The sequence below is a fragment of the Lonchura striata genome, chromosome 2, assembly GCF_050655825.1.
Source record: "Lonchura striata isolate lonStrDom1 chromosome 2, ASM5065582v1, whole genome shotgun sequence".
In the NCBI taxonomy this organism is placed as follows: domain Eukaryota; kingdom Metazoa; phylum Chordata; class Aves; order Passeriformes; family Estrildidae; genus Lonchura; species Lonchura striata.
Window position 1 is genome coordinate 127,475,204 of NC_140704.1, and position 23,344 is coordinate 127,498,547.

The following is a 23,344-nucleotide window of genomic DNA, read 5'->3' on the forward strand; positions in this document are numbered from 1 at the left end:
TAGAACAGCAGTAGGAGCTGTGCTCTCCCAAGTGGACATGGGACTTGGAGTCTGAAGCCAGTATGAGAGGGAAGGAAAAGCAAGAACTGCTGATGGAAAGAGTCCTGGCTTAAGCCTCAGCACCTGTGAGAAGAGGTGATGAAGAAATAAATATCAGACAACTATAAGAGTTTTAACAGCTGATTCTACCAAGTAGACTGAAGCACATCCCACACAACCCTCAGATTAAAATTTATACAGATTTAAACAATAAATTTTAGCATAAAGTTTATATAATTTTAAGTTTCGGAAACCAACACCAAATAAATTATGCAATTAACTGCTAATTTATTAACCCTGACACTGCTCTCTGTTCCAAAAACATACAAAGTAGCAACTATTCTGCCTGGGTGATCAGACTTTCATGCTGGTGTTTAGAAGTCCCTGATGAGGAAAAACATGTCCATTGTGGCAGAACAGGCACCCACATTTCTGACTCCAGACACCTGCAAACTCCATGTTACTTATCTAAATATGTAAATGTGCTTCATCCAAGCCATGGGCCATTAGAACCCAATGCTTCTGGAAAGCAAAACATTGTGAGACAATTATAATAAATACCTGCAAATAAAAGTGAAGCATTTTAACACAAGAATATCCTACATAATCTGAGACAATTTGGTCATGGAGCTGTTTATAGCAAAGTATTAAGTTTAGCTATTACAGCAGCTGACTTGTTCTCTGGAAACTCTATTCCCTGAAAGGCAGCATTACAATTAGAGAGTGAAGAGTATTTCAGCTGACATAGCATTCCTGCTATGGGCACAGTCAATCAAGGGAAAGGCCAAAGCAACAGTCAGATAAAAGACTAATAAAGCTACGAATGACAATAAAAGTCCACTGAAAGCTTTATTAGACTGGTGAAAACCTAGCTCAGAACATAAAATAGCCCTTACATAGAGTAACCCCCAAACCTTTTACCATGGCTTGCAATAGATGTCACACTGTGCTAGTGAGGACTCTGAAAAGCTTAACAGGCACCAAAAAAATCAAGGCCCAATCAGGACTGCAAATAGACTAGTTTGCTGAGTAAGTTGCTTTATTGTAATATTCTGTGATAGAGGTTGGACTTACCCCTGAACTTTCTAGGAACAGCAATTCCTTAGCTACTTTTTCTAATCTGTAGATCTCAAATTACTTTGAAAGAAATGAAATGTCACATTTTTCATTTTCCAGAAAGGAAGCTGAGGCATAGAGGGATGTTGTAACACTTCATTATAAATTTCTCTTATGTAATGTAACCCGCAGATTGGGATGGTGTTATTATGTGGCCTAAGCAAATTCATGTGCATATACCTTTTTAATGTATTTCTGGATATCCCACAAGTTTAAATTCTTATGGTGAGGACATTCAAATGTCAGTAGCTTTGTGTCAGCAAAAGCAGGTAGGCTGCTTTCTTGTTAATAATAGATGCAAATTTTTTAAGGAAAAGATTATATGATATAATAAATGTCATATATTTCCTTATAGTTATAATGGTCATGTCTCGAAAACATCTTGAGAAACTGGCACACAGTAGTGTGTCATTCTATCACTAGGATATGCAATTTTAGAAGACATTAAAAGTTTCTGCAAGATTAATACTGTAGCAAGTTTTATTTGTTTTGTGTTATTAGAAGCACTCTCAGTAGAAGGAACACTGCCCTGCTGAACAATATTTGGATGCAAGACAAAGAGTGTGCGTGTGAAAGCTAAACCATGGCACAGCAAAATGTACAATATTCCTGCACCAAAAAGGTGAATGGAACCATGGTGGTGTAACTGGTGACTCAAGTAAAGGGATAACAGAGGCTGGCACTGGTGCTGATAGATCAAAGTAACTGGGGATCCTGTGTTTTGCGCTATATACACTATTAATATATGCTATATATGCTTAGTATAATGAGGCATTTCAGCATTCTTTGAACACTTGAGACTAATCAGAGCTGGTGGAACGTTGCCTTCTTTGCTAGCATAATTCACACCAAGATCTGCTCCTAAAAGCCATCATGTGTTGAGATTTCACCAAATTTCTTTCCCACCCTGTAATACCTTCTCCAACAGTACCACAACAGGGTTTATACCCTAATACAGCCCCACTGTGCATCCTTAGTTTCACCTGACTCTGATCTTGGCTGCCAATACAACCTCACATTACTGCAGATATTTTGAATAAAACATTCTTTTTTTTCTCTGGGTGAAAAAAAGATCATGATGGACCCAACAAAACATCAGACAATATAGATAGTATAAATATGTCAATTTATTCTAGTTGGAGTTAATTCTGAGAAGTACTTCCACAGCCGTCTGCACCACTTGATTTTGGGGTTAGAGATCTTTCCTGGGTTCAGTATTTGGCCTTGCTCACTTTATAGTTTGTAAGCATCCAGGAACCCAGGAAATAAAATGTGTATCAGGCTGCCTTTGAATCTATGCTCCCCAAGGAAAATTTGTAACAAGCAGTGATCCTTGAACCACTTTGGTTTGGGATTTTCATTAGTCCTATTGTATTTCTACATCAGACTCAGTGGTTTCAAGGAAACTCCTAAGGACCTTACCTACTATTAAGCAAATTCTATAATGTTAAGTTTTTGGCCCTTACTCGAAATATTCCTATTAAGGTGTCAGTTAGAGGGGCATATCTGCAATTAGCATTGCACAATTATGTGAAAGAACTGAGATCATAAGGCCCACTGTGCAAAAATGTGGAAGACAGAGACCCGTCCCAAATAGTTTGCAATCTAAAAAAGACAGTCCTCAAAAAGTAACAGAAGCATGGAAAAATTAATGGACTTGTAGAGGGTATGCAGCAAAGATATTGAGCTAAGATTAATACCCAAGGTGCTTGACACTCTTTTTTTTTTTTAATTTCAATTAATTATATGCTATAAATCCTGCAAAAAATATGGCAAACATTGTTTGAAGTGATGGAGTTACCATCTTGGAGATATCTAAAACAGGTCTGGACCTAGTTCTGAGCAATCAGCTAAAAGAGACCCTGCCTTGAACAGGTGGATGGGACCCCATGACCTTCAGAGATCCCAACCTCAGACATGCTGTGTTTCTGTGAACATTAATAACTCATTTTATCTCTGAAAAATTAGTACTTTTGTCCAGATTTAAACCAGTAAACTTCAGTTCAAATCTCCATCTTTCTTCTATCTCAAGTTTCATATGTATACACACACTGTGTGTTTTTCATGCATTTACTAATAACAATAAAAAAACTTCCAGCAATACACTTAGCATGTTCCCCTTTTTTAGATTTAATAATGTTTCAAGGAAAGGAAACATCTGACTTTGGAATTACAACACAAAGCAGTTACTTCTGGCTTCCAAATATGATGGGATCATATAAAACATCTGCAAGTCATTGGCTGGAGCAAAGATTAGACGAAAAAAGTTCTAGGATATTATGCATATGTACAATTCATTTGGCCTTAAGTCCAATTTAAGCAGCATGCAGTCCATGTACCTTGGCTTATAATGAGTTACTTTAATGCACAAACAAGGTGAACACTGTTCAGACTAATACCTGTAGAACTTGCTCCAGTTGGCACCTGCTAAGCAGTACACATTCTGAAAACATTCTGAAAGCATTATTCCAAATGCTTGTAGAACTTTTGAACACCTTTTCAAGATGCAGGTGTTTTCACATTATGTATAGATTCTTCAAAAGCTCAATTAAATTCCACAGGTTTCATGCAGGTTTCTTTCCCTGGGTCTATTTTTGTTAGATTTGAGGGCAAGGATACTGAAGAGGTGTTAAATAGCAAGAGTCTGGAGATAGTCTGTTTATTTATGACACAATAAATTAGTGCTTATTCTCTTTGCACAAGGAAACTTTCCAGTTTTAAAAAAAAATTAACAATAGCTTAAAATATATATTAACATATTAGAATGTGAAACAAGGGCAGGTAAGGGAAGATTACTATTACCTTCTCTGTGTTTTTTCCTTTTGATTGTCGCTGCTAAAGAAAACCTGAGTCATGAAATAAACCAAAAATAAACCAACACAAATGCTTCTATGGGGAAGAGAAAGCATAAAGTCTTAAACGAAAACAAACAACAACCTATTAAAAAAAAAAAAAAAAGAAAGAAAGAAAAGAAAAGAAAGAGAGAGAAAAAGAGCCAGATACTAAACTTCTTTACACAATCAAACAGCATTTACAGACAGTTTTTACAAAACTCAGATCAGTTATGAATAATCTCCACCCAATACAAGATGCAGTGTATTTCATGTTGGAGCATTTTCTATCCTGTGCAGTCATCACACAGTGTGGAAGGACATGGCTAGGGCACAACACACTGTGTCACAGAGCTTTAGAATAGCAAACCAGATAAGAGATTTGCTTCCTTTTGTTTGTTTTATCTCAAGTATTGGAAACAAGTACTGTTCTTTTACAACACTAATGACAGTTGCTTTTCTATTGCAACTTATCAGACTAAATTTGTCAAACCAAAAGACAGAACTTATCTACGCATTTTTATTTTTAAGAAATCAGTTCACCTGAGCAACAGTAAAATCACATATTTTAACATATTAGTTCTTTTTTCAAACCTATAAAGATATAAAAATATTAAAGAGTGCTGCAGCAGCTCAAAGACCTCTCAGAAGCTCCTGTCACCCCAAGTCTGCTTCATGTAAGAACAAAAGCATTTCTGGTATAAGGAATTAAATTCAGGACCCGCTTGATTCACATAAGTCTCAACTACAACTGCCTCCTTCTGCCTCTCTTCCTCTGCCACCCCTACTCTGAATTTCCCCCTAAAATTCACTTTCTCTTATTCTAGTCATGCATACTTTGGAAGAGCCGTACGAGGGATGCTGGCCTTCCACCTGATTAGGAGCTTCAGTTTTCTTTCAGCTGACTGCAGATAAGGAGGAGTCAGTTTGGACAAGACTAGTTCGTCTCTCATTCTTTTTTTTTCTTTGCCACTGCCTCAAGAGAAAAAGATCTCATCCTCCTAAAGACTGTTGGTGAATTCTTATCCATGAGATACACATGTGTATATGTGTGTACACACATCTCTCACTCTGATAAACACAAAGGTGTGACTGAATGTATAAGGCCATGAAATTAGCAGATCAGAGGTGCATTTTATTTTTGAGGCAGTGTTTGTTTGTTTGTTGTCTTTAATGCTGAAAATTGCTTCCCAGATGGATCAGCTCTCTTTGAGACCAGGCCATAAGTGCTGGCACAAGGTTATGGCAAGAACAAATGATTAACAGTTGCATTACTCTGTTTGGTGCTGTCTTTGTTTAAGCTGGTGTAGAACCATACCCTACATCCTCCTGCATCACACACACAGGGAAAGAGAAGCTGTGCTGAAAGGTGAGTACAAAGAATCCCCTTACATTCCCAGGATTCCAGCAATTCAGAAGTTTTTCTGCCTGTCAATTTCCCAAACTGATTTTTCAAATCATTGGCTGGTCTCAATTGGCTAGACTTTACAGTGCTTTAGAAATTTCCCAGTTTTGAAGGTTATACAGGATTTGTGAAAAACAGTTTCTGTGTTTGAGAAGACGTAAAGAGCTCAGCATGAGAAAATAATTTTAAATAAGCAGTATGAACTCAAGGGTTATCTGTTGTCTCTGACCAATCAGCACAAGTGGGCCATCAACGCAAGATGTTGACAATCAGCTTGGCAAAATTCTCTCTCTTGTGCAGGCAGTAACATTCCAGGGAGATGAGGTTACTGTGATAGACTGTTTGAGACAGTGGAGGGAAACTGGAAGTTCACATCTGAAAAGAGAACTGAGATCACAGAGGACACAAGTAAAGACTGAGACAAGTATGGTCAAAGTATGTGTACATAGAATACAAATCCACTTAACAACATCTACTATTCATGGAAAAATTTAGAAAATTATACTCATTAGTTCTAGCTGCTGAAAATAAAAGTGTTCTAACTATTATTTTTGTTTAGGAAAGTGAACTTTAAAGCAGTTGAAACAATTTTTATAGTTAGTTTTATTATGACAAGTCTACTTTACATCATTCAATATAAGGACGGACAATAAAAGCCTATAGGACACAAATGATGAAATTACATATTTCTTGGAATAGTCACTGATGTTGGAACCTTATCCACACCATAAAAAGGACAACAATCAGGAAACCTTAACCAACTGGAAAACTTGGATACTCACTGCAAACATCAGAATTAAAACTTTCCTGTGAATCCTGCAAGTTCTGACATTCATCTAATGGCTGTGAAACATGTGTTGCTATGTCATACCAACCCAAGGAGCTATGACACACTAATGCCAGTACAGAAATGAAAAATAGGCAAGTGCATTAGTAATTGCATCCTAAAAAAGTCAAAAAAGCTTCAGGTCATCTGCTTTCCATGTTTACAGAATTATTCATACCGAAAGAATGCATCCTTTCTTTGTGCAAAGGATGACATATGGATGGCTTCTTAAAAACATGCTGTCCTCTTTCCATCTCATCTGTTTTGAGACAGAGAAAAGGTGAGTAGCAAGTAGAGGTTGGAGATTTTTGCAGGGTGACAGGAACTTCTGGTGGGAACTTGAGTGGATGGAGGAATTAAGATGAATAAAGAGTAAGGAGCCCAGTGACAAACCAAGCAGAGGAGATTCCAATCCTGGGTGATAAGCTGGGGAAAGTAGTGAGGATAGGAAACAAGTTATAACAGCATGTTCAGAGAACAGTTTATTTAAACTGCTTTCAGGAGATAGTGTAGTTATTTTTATGGTGATTTTTATGAAATATCAATATTACTTTGTACCCTGTCTGAATGTAAGCCTTGCATTCCTAATGTACATAATAGTCTGAATGGGAAATATGCCATCACCTTTAACATGAAATATTAATGGTCTCCTTCAAAGGTGAATATAATGTCAATAAAAAAAAGGGAGGACAGAAAATTATCATGTTCCATTTCAGAGTGCATACCTATCCCTGAGATTTTCAAAATCTCGGACAGGCTCAAATTTTTCTTTCTTATGTTGCCCAAACTATTCAAATTGTCTCAGACCCATCAGTGTCTGTCACTGGCCTGACAACAACTTTGAAGACACCTATCTAAAAAGGACATCTTGCAGCAATTAAATCTAGCAGAGTAGAGAGCTCTGATCTAGACAATAAACACCCTTTTCAACATTGTGCCAGGTCTCCCAGCTGGGAGAAGCCTAACTAAGGCAGGATTGAAATGATGCTCGCAGTCAGTGAGCTGTCTAAGACTTTTGTCAGGGCTGCCAGCATTTGTTCAGATGAATTGGTGTCATCAATAGAGAGACTTTTTTTTTTCCAAAACTTTCCCAAGTGTAAACAAGACTTAAGATGCAGAGCGATATGGGAAACATTAATTTCACACTGTAGTGACGCTATAAAAGAAAATAAAAATGAAAACAATCTAACAGGAATGGTTTCATCTAATTGGACTGTGCAAAAACAATTACAGGAAAATAATTGCCTGATTGTTTAAAAGGATTGCTAATGGGCAGAGCTAAGGTTATCTGAGTGCATTAGCTGTGTCCTTCTGAGGCTTAGATTTCTATTAAGATTTGCCTTGAATCTAAATTTCCAGAATTTATTCTTTCTCTTTCTAGTGAAATTGTAGCATTCCTGTAATGCATTTCACTTCAGCTTGCTGATACATCCTCTTGGTCTGATTCTATTTTATATAGATTTAATTTAGGAATATACACAAGAGGGTTTATTTTTCCTTTCTATTTGTATTTGAGAGATTTATATATATGTGGGTTCCATTAAATACACATTTTCACACTTTTGTTTTTCACACACATCCTGCTTTGACTCAATGGATGGGTACAACTATGTTTTACAGTTCAGAGATGCCTTAACAGCTATTCATTTTAACAATCTGAACTTCAAGACTAGAGCTGGAACTGATGTACAATCCTGGAAATCTTAAATAATGTTTTTCCAAGGTTTCTTATTATAAGACCAGACCATGAAAAAAATATTGTCTTTTATATTACATGCCTACCTGTATTTGCTTCAACTTTTGCTCTTTTTTTATTTTGTTATGGCAGGGTTTTTGTTTTGTTTTGGTTTGGTTTTTTTTGAGGTTTTGTGCTTTTTTTTTTAACTAGGAAGACTTAGAAAGGAAATCTCACTGCTTATTTAAATTTAATTTTATTTCTACCTTTTGTATTACCTACTTATTTCTTAGTTTAGTCTGAAAAAAATTTATAGACAACTGCATTAAATAAAAACATTTTAAGCCATAAACTCCATGCAGAGATTTTTAAACAGCGATTTTACTTATTTTTCTTACAGATATTTACTTCCCCAAAATGGAGACTTTGAGCAGTCGCTATGTCATAGAGCAGGTGATGCAACAAAAAAGTTTCCACTTACAATTTATGATTGGTAGTTGTGTTAGGTTACATCACATGTAGAAACAATATCAAGCTTTGAGAGTGTGGCAAGAAAGAGCGCCCTCTTAAAGGAAAATACATTTTTACAGATCAGATGCCAGCATCATTTTGGATGGTGTTTAGGTTTCAACATCTAACTTTTCACAACAAATCTAAGAGGAGTCATCCAATAAATTAATATTAAACAATTATTCTCGATCAAATTTCTTTTTCCCTGTCTGGCTAGCATTGCGTTTCTAAGAATAGACTGTAGTTACAAAACATGATGCATTTCCATGGTTCCAGAACCTTATTTTCTAGACAGGGAAAAGGATAATTATTCTCTATTCAGGTAATTGATTTTAAATTATCCTTGACTATTTTTCAAAGATATCCAAGAGATGCTTCATGACAAGCTATAAAGTAACAGCTATCAATCTAGCAGTATATAAAAAAACTTTTTATTCAATTAACATATAAAGCCACTTAATTGGCATAACAACATAAAACAGCAAATCTGTTTATCTCTTGTCAAATACTAATTTGCTTCCAATTTAATAATTATTTATTTAGATCTGGAATTTGCAGCTCAGATTTGTTCTATTTAAATTGAATCTTAATATATACAGACTACATTTAGGTAGCATATACATGATACACAAGCACAGCAAGAAGAATTTATTAGTTGTGCATTATTTGAAAATTATGTATGTATGAATGCATGGGATACCTATACTATGACAGACTTGGTCATGCAAATGGAAAAAAAAAAAAAGAAAAAAAAAAGAAAAAAAAGCTTGTTTGGCTTGAATCCCTAGACCCAGATCATACCAGAAGAATTTCCTGAAACTGTAGTGGCATATTTGGACTATTTTTTAAATTTTATTTTACTTTTTTTATATTTACAGAATGGTAAATGTGAGCAGCCGAAAGTTCCAGGTATCAAATAAAGTCCCAAAATATTCATCATGCACTAGCAGCACAGTTCCTCTTGCACCTAGGGGAAAACATGAAAGAGGCTTTGCAGTACATTGCAGAAAATCAGTACATTTGATGGTGGTGTATTGAGAAAGGAGAGGTAAATTGGATAGGCAAAAAGCTTCTTTCAAAAGAAAAGGACCTAAATTCAAGCATTACTGCTGGTTCCTCAACTATCTTCCTGATAGTGCATCTATACATACAAAGAAAGCCACACTTTTTATCTTTTTAACTTAAAAAAATTTCACGAGTCTGAAAGACTATTTATGTTCTGGTGATACAAGGATAGTAAGTCTTCTGTATGGGATTGTACAATCTGATCAATTACTGTGGTTTTTTTGCCAAAGAATTTAGAACAGGTGGAAGATTTTTGAAGTCTTATTAGTTCCAATTTTCACCTGTGTCCTATGCATTATGTTAGGACAGGCTGAACATGGACATGAACTGAGTACGGGGCTTGTTCTGAATGAACTTTCCTGACTAGAGAGTTCCATTTCTCATGAACAATAAGACATATTTACTGCCCATGCTATAAGTGAAAGTACTAGTCCCAGAAAGACCTATACATCCAAAAATATACTAGAAAGGGTTTTTCTCTGAAGAAGACATATGGAAAGGTTCATGACAGAATGTCCAGTTACTTCTATTATGTGTTTGAACAAAATTAACTTTGCTTCTCTGCATATAGCTATTATTTGTAGAAGTTTCACTACAGTTTGACTGTGGGACTGTTATTCACACAGCCTAAAGGTTAGCAAGAAAAACAAGAAAAGCTTGAAATATTTTCTGTAATTTATTACTTCTAAATTCTAAATATTGATGCTATAAGAATCACAAAAGGCCTAAAAATAATTAAATTAGCATCCAATTTACATGAACTTGAATTCATGGAGTTCATACATCAGAAAGGGGAGACACAGTAAATGTGTTAGTTACAGTTTAATTATTTAGAGAATTCTAATAAAAATGTTAAAATTAGTATGAATGGACAATGGCTTAGAAAGCATAGCCATTGGTTTCCATTCCAGCTGTGGAAACACCAGGAACATAAAGACATGAACAAGCTAAATGATGAGCAAGTACAGATGCTCATCATCTGTATATCATCTTTATCATCAAATAGATGTGCTCTAGCACATCATTAAAATCCTATCACAAATTTTGGCTGGACTTCACAGGGCATTCAGGTGGAGACACAAAAGACAATGGCTAAATCCCAAGGCTCACAGAAGTGGAGCAGGGTGAAGAGAGTTATTGTGGTCAAATTGTTATACCACAAGTTATTGTGGTAAAAAAAGCCACATCCAAGGAAAGTTATGGTTATTAACCTAAGAAGAATCCAAAAACTTTAAAAGGAGAACCCACAAAAAGGTGGGGAAAAAAGGTGTCTCCTCTCCCATCTTCTCTTAGACAGATGACCTGGGTACCAGCATCTTGGTGTTTGTGAGCATGTGAGTATGAGAGAACGAGCAGGGAGGACCACAGTGTTTTTCAAGTTTCATTTAATTTTAAAATAAAGTCATCTGTCACTTATACACAGTTTCTCATTGAGATTTCCTGCACTGTTATTGCAATGTTACAACATTGTCTCTAATGATTACTTTTCCTTGCTTTAATTGCAGTTTTTAATTTGGTCTAACTCTGTCACCTTCATGTGCATACCAGCAAATTGCAGTAGTATAAGTCTTCCTGTATAATAGATCACAACTCCTTAATATAAAATAATTTAGTGCATTTTTTAATGATCCAATAAAAATGTTAATATATCTGTAAATTACCATAAAGTTTTAAAAATAAATATTTTGTTAATTATCCATAATGGAATAGAGTCTCCTTTCCTTTCTCTAATAGAAATGTATTTTCTTTGGTACAGAAATATTTTCTCTTGTAAGAACAAGAAATCATTTTCAACAGCAGCAGAGCTACCTGGATGTAAATCTGAGCTTAAATCAACAGTGCATGTGTTTGTTTTCAGAGCGCAGGTAATTATAGGGTAGAATGTCTAAGTAAAATGAAAACCTGCATTTTGGTTTGTTTGGTCGGGTTTTCTTAATGTTTCTCTCCTATCACTATATTTACACACTGTACAGTGATTATTCTCACTCCTCCAGAGGGTATCCCTGCCAGTAAATGTATTAGCCAGTGCACATATTGTTTATTATTCTCATCCTGAAAATGATGTCCGGGAAGATTTTGAGACATTATAAAACAGACCTTGAGATTAGTCTCAAAAATATTTAGAACCTAGATGCATTTTAATGTGACAAAACTAGTACTCCATGCATAACTCTGCAGACACTTAAGGGAAACAGATTACAAGTTAGATCTTATTTTTTCAGTTTTTCAACATTTACATCTTCAGCTGGATCTTTCCTACCAAATCATTTCTGATGGCTGAGATTCATCAGTTGTCACATTATGCCTGTTGAAACATGCAAGTTTCATACAAATCCTCTGTGTTTGCTATCACTTTTTTTAAGAAATGTACTGAAACATGAAACCATGAGTATTGTTTTGGCCCTGCTATCATTAATTTTCTTTATAAATGCATATTTTTTGAAGAAAAATACCACTACAGTTTTATCTTAGTTCTCAACTTGTCCTGATGCTGTAATTATGTAAACAATAGGAGATGCATGCTATGAGTAGGACTGCGGTGTTGAAAAGACTTAAACCTGTAAACAATTCTCTCTCATGCCTGTAAAATGTTTTTCTGCCTCGTGCCTACTTTTGCTGAAACTGAAGCAAGTATTTGTTTTCACAGCAAAGGAAAAATACCTAGCTACAGCCAGCATTCATTGTCCCAGTAAATGACTCAAATAAGTATTAGTTCAATTCTAATATCTAATATCCATTTTTTATATTATTTTGAATAGCCTTTGCTCAAAATCGTTGCATAGACAAAGCAGAAAAAGAGAAAATAATTCTTACATGTAATATATGAAGACGTATCATCCAAGAGATAGCAAAATACGGTTTTTTTCATATTCTGTGATGACAGGATGAGGCAAAAGAAAAATATGAAAAATTATCCTGGGATCATGGGCTGACTTCCCAAATCAGATGACAAAAATTTCCATGCAAGACATTATTTTTGTGCAAATAAATAGCAAAACAGAAATTCATCAACACACCAATAATAAATTAGGAAAGAATTCTATTAAAAATCAATAGACATTTACCAAAAATATTAAGTGATAGCATGCAGGACCATTAAAATTGTTCATAAAATATTCACTGCTGAATAAAATTTCAACAGATTTTAATTTGTCCCATTTAATTCACTCAAAAAGTTATTTTCAAACCTTTTAGTTCTCAAAGTGATATTTCAATACCAGATGATAAGGTAGAAAGCTCACAATATAAATAACACAAAAATAAAACACATCAGCCTCAATTGGAGGGTGAGACTGAGTTGTAGCACTAAGATATAATGCTTTTGTATATCAATTAAGGCCCTTCTGCATAATGCACTCTACTATTTCAACCTTTTGATAAACAAATAGCTAAATTGCCTCAGGAATAGCTTGGCTTGATGTTCTTTCTGCACTTACCTCTCCACGGGTAGTCAAAAGATTTTAGGATCTGAAGCCAGCGCTCCTTGCAGCACAGTCTATGGGACAAAATGAAAAACTGCATCCTCCCTGTTGCCTCTCTAATGCTTCAGTGACTAGACAATTTATAATCTGGAAGCAGGAAAAGCTAGAGTTCTATTCACACTGATACAGAAGTGAAAACAAAGGCTTTTTATATTATGAATTGGATTCAATTAACAGTTTAATGAACTTTTAGAGAGTGGCTAAAGTGCTTGCAAAAAGCCTATCTCAGTGTCAGAAAGGAGATGTCTCCCATAGATGTGTAAGCTTAAAAGTCTGTCCAGAGAAGAAAATCATAAAATTTCAGTAAAGCTGTGTGGAAAATCTCCCTTCCTAAGTTTTGTATTCTCATTCTATAGCTCCTTTTCTTAATCATCCTCTCCACAATCCTGATTACAGTTTAGGGCATTACTATTTAAAAAGGCCAATTACAACTGAAAAAGGAACACTGAAAATGTATTATAGTCGTCAGTTTTACTCTTTCTTATATGGGAAAAAAATAAAGCAACTCAATCTCTTTGACCCATTGGAATAAGGAGTGAGGGGAAATATGATTTTTGTCTTCTGTCATATTGTCTGAATATGCAAAGGCAGTAAACATCAAATAAAGATGAAGTGTTGCCTTTGAAAATGGAATTTTGTGAGTTTCTGAAAACTTACTGCCTCTAATAGCAAGTGGGTACTCTGAAGAGGCTTTTCTTGGTACTTTGTCCCATGGAGTGGAATTCACAGGGACACATGCATTGAACAGAGAAAGGCATAATCTAGTCTTTAGGAAATGCTGAGGAATGATGGACACTTATCCCAAAGAGTACTGGATGCCAGTGCTCATGAAAAATTGAAAGACCTACAGAAAACAAAAACCTCAGCGTTTTCCTGCGAACTGATTTTAGGTGTCTCCTCCTTTGGCTTGTTTGCAATTTGGTGCTTTTATTCAGCACATTGCCTGTTACATCACTCAATCTTCCACGCGTTTTGCAAAGGGTGACATGTAATATAACAAGGCCAACACAGAGGTGTTGTAATTCTCTGCACTGTAGCATCTACATCCTTTTGGATTCTAATCATTACTTATACAGTTCAAATCCTACCAATGAACCCTTCATATAGCATGCGGTGGTCACAATACTTGTTTCTGTACAGACAGGATCTAACATTTGTTTTTATAAAATAAAACCCCTGAAAACAGGAGGTTTATGCCATCTCACCTAAAACTACTCTCCTTGAGAAAGCAAGAGTTTAGCCTCTTCCATCATTTGGAAGAGTTATTCAGTTGATTCTTTATTGTATTTCAAGAATTGTCTAAAATGTCATCATCCACCTAATACCTGAAGTCATCTTCCTTTCTGACAGCTGCTTGTCAGAAGTCCACTGAAATCATCTATTCTTCATGGCAATGTAGGATGAACATAGAAGTACTGTGGACTTCTTTTTCCCACAGATTACATATCTGGTCTGGATTATATGTTCCATACAATTCCTTTGCTATAAGCAATACAATTCCACCCTGGCTAATGATTTATACAGGCTGGGAGAAGGTGGCTTCTTCCATGACTTCTTCTTCATCCTTATGCTGACCAACATAATCTGTGTTACTTTCCTATTAGAACAAGCAAAAGATTAAATTTTGACTATGAGAAAAAGCATGGAGTAAAATATTTTTTCATATAAGTGTAAAAGGAAGAGTGACTTCTCCTTAGTTACAGGCAGATTTTTAAAAAATATATTAACCATTATGAATAGATCAAGATGTATTAATGTCATAATAACATGTTCTTTAAAACACCATTTGGAAGATACTAGCTTTTTTCTTCAATCAACATTTTGTAATGGGACCTTGTAAACATATTGACTGCAGAAGGATTTTTCTGCATCTTGGAGTCCCCTAAATAAGGTAGATGACTTTTTATTTACATTGAGTTCAAAACTAAAGTAAACAAAATCATTTTTATGAAGAAAGCAAATAGGTTGGTTTTTTTTTCTGATATTTTAAAAAAGAATAATTTAATTTTTGATTTTTTGGATGTGTTAAAATATCTCTTATGTTTATGGCACAAACTGTTCACTCATTTGAGCTCCTAAATACTTGTGGTACTTCTGAAATTCATTTTAATAGACATGAAAAACCTCACTTAGCTCTAATTTTTATAAGTAAAAGATACAGTCAAGAGCAAACTCTTCATCAAACACATCATCTTTTCTTAGTGTCCTAAAATGGGTTGTAATCTCCTTGAAAACAGTTGGTATTCAGATTTATTTGATGAATAGTTCTTCTCAGGAATTCAATTTGCTAACTTATAACCTTACTCTTGATGGGGACTGCATAATCAAAGTTGCTCAATTTGCAGCCACTACAGCATGAGCTTTTTCACAGCTTGGCTAGAGTAGAAAGCTTTTTATAATAAGGCTCTGGTAGGCAGCAGTGTGCCGGATATTAGACTTGTCCCAGAGGGTCCATTCTCCTATAGCTCTGCATGCATAATGGCGGAAGAAGGATATAGCCCCTTGATCTTTAGCACAGAAAAATAAGAAATCAATTATGTCTGACTTTCTAGCAATGTTCTGCTATTAATTACATTTAATGGTTACAAAACTCACATGTAGGCATCCTTATGAAGAAATAAAGAAGCCAAGGGCCAAGGAGCCAACACATGACTAAATAGGGCACCAGATTTCAAATTAATGCATGTAAAGCTGCCAGAGCTGTCTTGCATGCACAAAATATTCAGCTCAACCCCACCCAATGTCTGAGGAAATCTATCCCTGTTCTAATTTTAATTTTCTTGGTAGGCTGTGCACAACTAGTGAGCAATCTGAGAAGCATCTTAGAAAGTGAATTTGATTAATCCACTTTCTGCCTAAAGTATCTACTTCTTAAAATACTGTATATGGGCTCCAGCAAATAGAAGTCTAGCAGTATTTAATTCCTGTAAATGCTGATTTTTTTAAAGCCATACCTTAGTCTAGGTGCATAAGAACTACATCTCTTTGTTTGTGCCATGTTCATTTTCTGATAAAAGTGTTCAAAATGGAATTCCCAAAATGCATTTTGTGTTTAAGACAATGCATTAGACTACTTGACCTTTCAAATACCTTGTGGTCTTCCTAAAACCCACTTATTTTAGTATTCATCAGAAATTAGGCTTACACATAATAGCATTCAAATTATTTATTCCAAATTTTTAATGACTGTGTTACTCTGTATTTTGGTGGTTAGCTGTATTAATGAGTAGGACTAAACCAATAATTTTCATGTAATACTTTATTTGCTGAAATATGTGAGGTTAAACACTCAGGTGTTAACTGTGAAGTCAAATATTCTTAAAGAGGGGGAAGAATTGAAAATATCAACACTATATTTTCCCATTTCCTAACATTTTGATTTTTCAGGATAATTTCACAAGGGGACATAGACATCATTTGCAACAGAACAAGTAGGCTGATTTTCCATTTAACTTTTCATTTCCTTTGCTTTGGATACAAATCTCATTTAAAAAAATATTTTTTGTTAAGCTGCACTTTTTAATAGACAAAATTCCTTAAAGCAGTAAGTATTTTGGTAATTCTAAGAATGGGATTTCCTTTCAGTGAACCATTAGTGACACCGATTCACCAAACCACCATACATCAAACAAATATATAGTAAATAAGCAGTTTGCTTATTTATTGGTTTATTTTTCAATAAATATATTGCAAAAAAAAATAGACAAGATGGATTTCTCTTAAAACCATAGGAAAACAAAAATCATCACCATTTTGTATTTCACCTTCTTGGATTTTAGATTGTTGCCTCATAACAACTGTAGGGTCTCTCACACTGACTTTTCTCCTTCATAACCAGTACCTCTTACATCTTCAGATGCTGATTGTGAACCAGAAGAGCATGACTAAAGACTGCACTCTGATAGGAAGTAATTACAGTTTTTGTCTGCCACTACAGTGCTCTTAGCTAAATGGTTTTGTTCCTCCATTCCAGATACATTTCACCCAGGCCATTCCTCATTTAAGTCCTGGGATACCACAGACAGTCCAGTCTAACAATTACAGCTGCACTGTAAAATCCACCGTTGCATACACCAGACCTAGCAGACAAATCTCCTTTGGCTGGAAGAGGTAGCCAGAGCACCCACAGCGTTTGTGTCAGGTTGCATGGACCACCTTGGAGACATTCCTTTCACACCCAAAAAATTAAAATTCTGTAAATTCAGCTGGGTATCACTGTTTCTGCCTGTACAAGTTATTAGGTATAGGGACAAGGCACAAGGATGAGACCTTCAACAGGAGAGGAAATCCAGAGACCTTCTTGGTGGCACATTTTAGTGCCATGCAAAATATAAGCACTTGCTTGGCCCACCTTTAGAACAAAATTAAATACTGCTAACAATAAAATGAGCCCACTCCGTTCCTGAATAAAATATTTCATCCTTTTTTTAATTATTTCAGATGTCCTACTGAGATGTTCTATGTGCTTGAAAATAAAATGGAACAAGCACCCTATTTGGACCTCATCCCACAGCTTCTTGAGGGAGGTCAGAATACCAGCCTTGAATCTTGACATAGCTCTGGTGCTTAATGCATGAAGGCAGACTGTCAGAAAGCTTCTTTTTGGGTGGTGTAAATATGGTATATATAAAACCTGCTCTTTTTTTGTTTTCAGAACTATACAGTCTGTACCTTAAGTAAGTCTCTCTAAAAGCATTGTTTCTTGAAAATCCACAGGAAATCTATACCTTTTGAAAAACCACAAAAAATATCATTAAGAAAATAAGAATAGCATGAGGCTGGGGTACATTTACAGGAAGAAGAAAATTCAGAAATGAAAGTGAGACTTGAGGGCAGTGCAGGCTCAGAAAAGAGAGAAGCTCTGGGTTAAAAGACCAATTATATTTACCCCTAGACAAATATTACCTATACTGATATTGAATGACACATTTTTTGTAACCAAGCTCTGATTATACACAGTAAAATACGGTTGGTTTTAGTAATGTTATTATTATTATTATTATTATTAATAATAATAATAATAATAATAATAATAATAATAGTAATAATAATAATAATAATAATAATAATAATAATAATAATAATAATAATAATTTAGACACTCAGTTTGACAATCCCAAGAAACAGCTAAAATTCTCTACATGTAAATTTCTACCCTCAGCTAAATACCTAGGGATGTTCAGGGAAGAATTAATTGGAAGCAGCCAAAAAAAAAAAGAAAGAAAAAAAGAAAGGAGTTACAGTGCCCCAGTGAATAATTTATAGCTGTTTCCTTTTCAACAAAGGGAATGTTGAATGTTTTTGACAATAGCAGGTACATAATTGTTTTATGCTGGGGGCATTTATTGTAACTCATTCATTATATCATCTTGCTAGTTTTCATGGCATGCATTTATTTGTTCTCTTAGTGGAACAATTTGAATGACAACTATGAGAAATAGTGGGGGACTGAGAGTGAGAAATAGCATGTTAAAAATTTAAACCAGTTTGATAGACAACTTGAAAACACCATCAACACCATTAGCACAGGGAGACCGAAAGGCCTATAACCAATGACCACCTTTTTAATAAATGTCTCTTTTTCTACAGAACTGTCTTTGTTCATTCATTTCAGTTGATTTGGGTCAGAAAGGAGACTATTATGCAATGAAAAGCTTAAGACTGTGAAAGAGGAAAAAGAGACAACACAGAACCACATGTGAGAAAATCTTGGGGGAAAGTCAAATCCATGAGCTCCCTCCAGAGATATAACTAAACCTACAAGTTCAACACAGACAGTGTGACCATATATCTGACAGAAATCTGAGGATTTTGTGACTCTTGTCACTGGGAAAACCTTTTAATTATATTGAGTAATTTCTCCACTATTTTTTTAAACTGTAAAGTCTCAGAGTTCTCTGAGTCTTTTTCTCTCAGATCTTCTCATCAGAGGAATACAATTGTAAGAGTTGGTGGAAAGACAGTGAATTTGTATTAAAACAACCAGTCTTCTTCTAATGGTCAAGTTCTGCTAATACACCAATTTTTAGAGGTACAAGCCAGTGTTGTTTCTGTGACCTTGGTGATACTACCATAACTTCCAACATCTGATTGGTAAAATCTACCAAAGCCTTTGTAGATTTTTAATTATTAATATTAATATTTCACAGTAAATTGTAAATCTAGTTTTGCTTTTGTTTGTGTGAACATAGGTGTAGATATACATATAAAAATATTTATGTGTTACCAACCCTTACTACAGTCAAATATCCTTCCTGGGCTTCATTAATTTTTAAATAGGTCCTTTAAGATTTGCAAAACCATAGCAGGAGTTCTTAATAAGCAAATATGAGCACAAGTAACTGTTCAACATGTCAGGTCCACTGCTTCGCTACCTGAGCTTCAATAACCATCATCTCTTGCTTTTCAATCCTTCTCCGGTCCTTTTTGTAAAAAGAGATTTCATGTCTTATACAACTTTACTCATTAGTTCAGTAGCATTTTTGAGTTTTTGTATTTGACATCATTCTCCCTATTTAGTCAATAGTCCAAACTATTCCCTAATTTGAACATACATTTTCGGAGAGTACCATAAATTATTCTCTTTCCCTTTTTACTGCTGAGCTATTTCTGACAACAGCACCTTAAGTTGATATGCTCCTAATCCAAAACCCACTGAAATCACAGCCACACCATTGACTTCAATGTGATTTGTACACTTAAGGCAAAATCATGGCAATTATTGTTGAATAAAAGGGGTTTTTTGACCCACAACAAACTTTCCCCAAATTAAAGAGTATAACTATGTAAGAAAGAGCAGGAAAAAAATGAATAGGTAAAAAAAATAACATAAACACAGAATTCTTATGGTTGGAAGGGACCTCTGGGCCATCTAGTTCAACCCTCCTGCCAACGCAGGGTCACCAGGTGGGTGGAAGGGTCCAGCTGGCACTGCCCGCGTGAGGCCGCGCGGCCGCCACGTGAGCGGCACCTTAAAGGTGCTGAGTGCTGCTCGTGGGTGCACAGCTTGGGTAACTCTGCATGCTGAGAGGAGATGAAGAGATGAGAGAGCACACTTGTATGCCAGCCCAAAGAGTCCTTTATTTCCCTAGGTGGGGCGAGAAAGGTGCCCTCTGGGTGGGTGCAGTGACAAATGCCAAAGAAATCAATGATTACAGTAACTTAAATCTGGGTGGACAGAGGTGCAAACCTGTCTTGCCCAATGGAGATAAACCAGAGAGGGATACAACAACCTATGATAATGTAACGGGGTAGGTACGAAGTCAGGGGACAAATAGAAAAGCTAAACTGGAGTGATTGATACAGAACTTTCTGGAAGAAACTGGGGATGGTCATAGGATTGACAACCAAAAGGGTATGAACAAACTCAGATTGATGGAACCAAATAAGGAGAAAACAGAGAGGTGAGAAGATTGACAGATAACAGGGGAGACAAGTGGCGGGAACTTTTGGGGTAAACATCTTGGATCAAGCCAACTGTGAGGGGACAAATGGGGGAGCATAAAGGCTAACATTAATAAAACCAACTGACTAAATCAAAGAACACTTCAACGACCAGGAACAGGTTACACAAGAACAAATCCAGGTGGGTTTTGAATGTCTCCAAAGAAAGAGATTCCACAACCTCCCTGGACAGCCTGTTCCAGTGCTCTGCCATGTTCAATGTAAACTTCATTCTAATGTTGGGGTGAAACTACTTGTGGTTTAGTTTATTGCTATTACTCCTTGTTTTGTCTCTGGGTACCACTTAAAAGAATCTGGCACCATCCTCTTGGCACCTGCCTTGGAGGTATTTATTTGCAACTGGGAGATCCACTCTCAGTCTTCTCCAGACTAAACAGGCCCAGCTCCCACAGCCTCTCCTCATAAGAGAAGCTCCAGACCCCTCATCACCCCTCTCCAGTAGCTCCTTGTCTTCCTTGTACTGAGGTGCCCAGAAGTGGCCACAGCACTCCAGCTGTGGCCTCTCTAGGGCTGGGCAGGTCACCTCCCTTGGCCTGCTGGCCACACTCTTCCTGAGGCACCCCAGGGTAGACCCGCCCTCCTGGCCATAAGAATACACTGCCAGCCCGTGGTCACGTTGTCATCCAAGACTCTCAGGCCTTCTCCAGAGCTGCTCTCTGCTAGGTCAGCCCCCAGCCTGTGCTGGTTCTTGGGGTCATTACTCTCCTGGTGCAGTACCAAACACCTGCCCTTGCTGAACCTCATTAAGTTTCCTTCTGCCCAATTCTCCGTGTGTTGAGGTCCTGCTGAATGTTAGCACAGCCTTCAGGTGTATCAGGCACTTCCCCAGTTTGATGTCATCAGAAAACTTGTCAAGGGGTGTTCTATCCCTACATCCAGAAAGCTGCTAAACAATTTGAATAAGACTGGGAAAAATAATTAAAAAAGGAAGTGTCAAGGTTTTCACAAAAGTGATCCATTCACTCAAGAGGTAAGAAACCCACATTACTGTAGAAGAGCTAAAATCCAAACATCTGTTTATATAACAAAATTTGTCTCTTCCCTGCAGGTGTCTGAATCATCAAGACTGTATGAAGAAGGACAGCCTAGGACATGTCAGGATGCTAACAGGTCCTTTCTCTTGAAATCTGCAGTCTGTGATGAATTGTCACTTTCTTGTGTGCTAATACCGTCAATGTGAATGATAAACTTCATCTAGAGGAGCAAGATGGGACTATGTTTATCTGCTTATTTAGCTATATCACTGAACACTTTGGTTTGGAAGGGAGCTTAAAGATAATTTCATTTCAATGGCCTCCCATGGGCAAGAACACTGCCCAATATATAGCAGTCTGGAATCCTATCAGAAAATTCTTGTTCCCATAGAATTAGCTGGAATCTTGCCACTGAGTTCAGTGTGGCCAGAATTTCATCAAGGGGTTTTAATAGGCCTGACTACTCAAAAAAATAAAGCAAGGAGGGTTTGGCTGTCAGTGACTTATGCAAGATTTCACAGTCAGCAATAAAAGCCAAATCAACTAACTCAGAGCACTATTCTAAAACCACAAACTTTTTCCTTCAAACCTAAATATACAGGAAGTTTTGGCAACAGAAGAGCAGTATGTAGATGGACAACAGAGGAAATGGTAAGAAAAAAATATATTTAGTTAGCTATTTTGAGAGCTGTAACATTTAGAATTTCAATATTTTTCATCTTTTAATCTCTTTCACATACTACTTTGATTACATTTAATTGGACTTGGACTAGGGTTGTGGAGTTTGGTATTTTTTGGGTTTGGGCGGGATTTTTTATGTTCATTTTCTTTTTAAAAACAGGTGGAAAGTGAAAAAAAATGAAGCTCATTTGAAGCTCATATCAATTTTAAAATGCCTGAAAATCCTTAATATCAAAAAAAAATTATCACATCATTTAAATATGTCTAATGCTTACTTTTTCAGATGTTAATTTTTTCCCTGAAATTAAATTTTCTGTTTTACTGTGATTTTTTTTTTTTTTTTTTTTTGCTTATTGAATTGTGAGAGTACCTGAAGGAAAAGAAAAAACACCTTAAATTTAGTTCTTTTTAGCTCAGAAAGAAATATAATAAATGAAGATAGAGAATAATAGTTGACATGTTTTTTCAAATTAAAATATAGAACATGCTACCATCTTCCTGCATTAAATGCATTACATATACATACAGATGAAGACAATTACGTCTGCATGTATACATGTACATTTTTAAAAACTGAATGCATTTTTGGAAGAAGAAATCAAAGCATTCTTTTGTTTAAAGGTTCTATAATTTTCTTACTCTATAGGCTACAGTTAGTACACTGAAATTTACTTGGATGCTTAGCATTCCTGGTTATGGATCTAATGCACTATATTTTTTAATTCTCATTCAAACCATATGTTTATTTTATTCTAATGTATCATGCCATAACTCCATGTAATTATGGACATCCAGTCTTCCAAGACAAACAGCTGACACCTGGAGACATGTAAGGAATAACTCACAAGTTAGAGTTATCTGCCCAATTCTCATTACATTGACATTTAAAGTACATTCTGTGAAGTTCAAGTTAAACCAAAAATGTTATTCAGTGGTTCTTGGATTCAGAAATAAACATACAATAGGCTAGACAGAGATTGTCAGGCTGTCATTATAATACTGGCTGTTAACAACCACAATTAAGGAAGACTACATATCAATTATTATTTGTCTGGAACATGAACTTCCCTAAGCATGAAAGGAAGTGATGCAGCCTGTATTACTGTCTCCACTCTCCAGCTAATTAGTACTGTTTTTAATGGCTTCATCTGCCCAGGATCAATTGTCTAATGTGGAACAGTTCTCTGTCAGTTAATAAGGTGAGGAACTGTATAATATGATTATGTCTGGCTCCAAAATAGTGCTTCAAACAACACTAAAACAATCATGTGATGGA

General features: G+C 35.8%; 1 long non-coding RNA gene across 1 annotated transcript; it reads right to left on the minus strand.

Annotated features, from left to right (window-relative positions):
- Positions 1-9,234: 9,234 nt before the first annotated feature.
- LOC146768413 (uncharacterized) lies at positions 9,235-17,938 on the minus strand. The gene is made up of 3 exons (XR_014952940.1): positions 12,905-17,938; positions 12,282-12,339; positions 9,235-9,369 (listed from the first exon to the last, which is right to left on the minus strand). It is a non-coding gene; the product is annotated as an uncharacterized LOC146768413 (long non-coding RNA).
- Between the last annotated feature and the right edge of the window lie 5,406 nt (positions 17,939-23,344).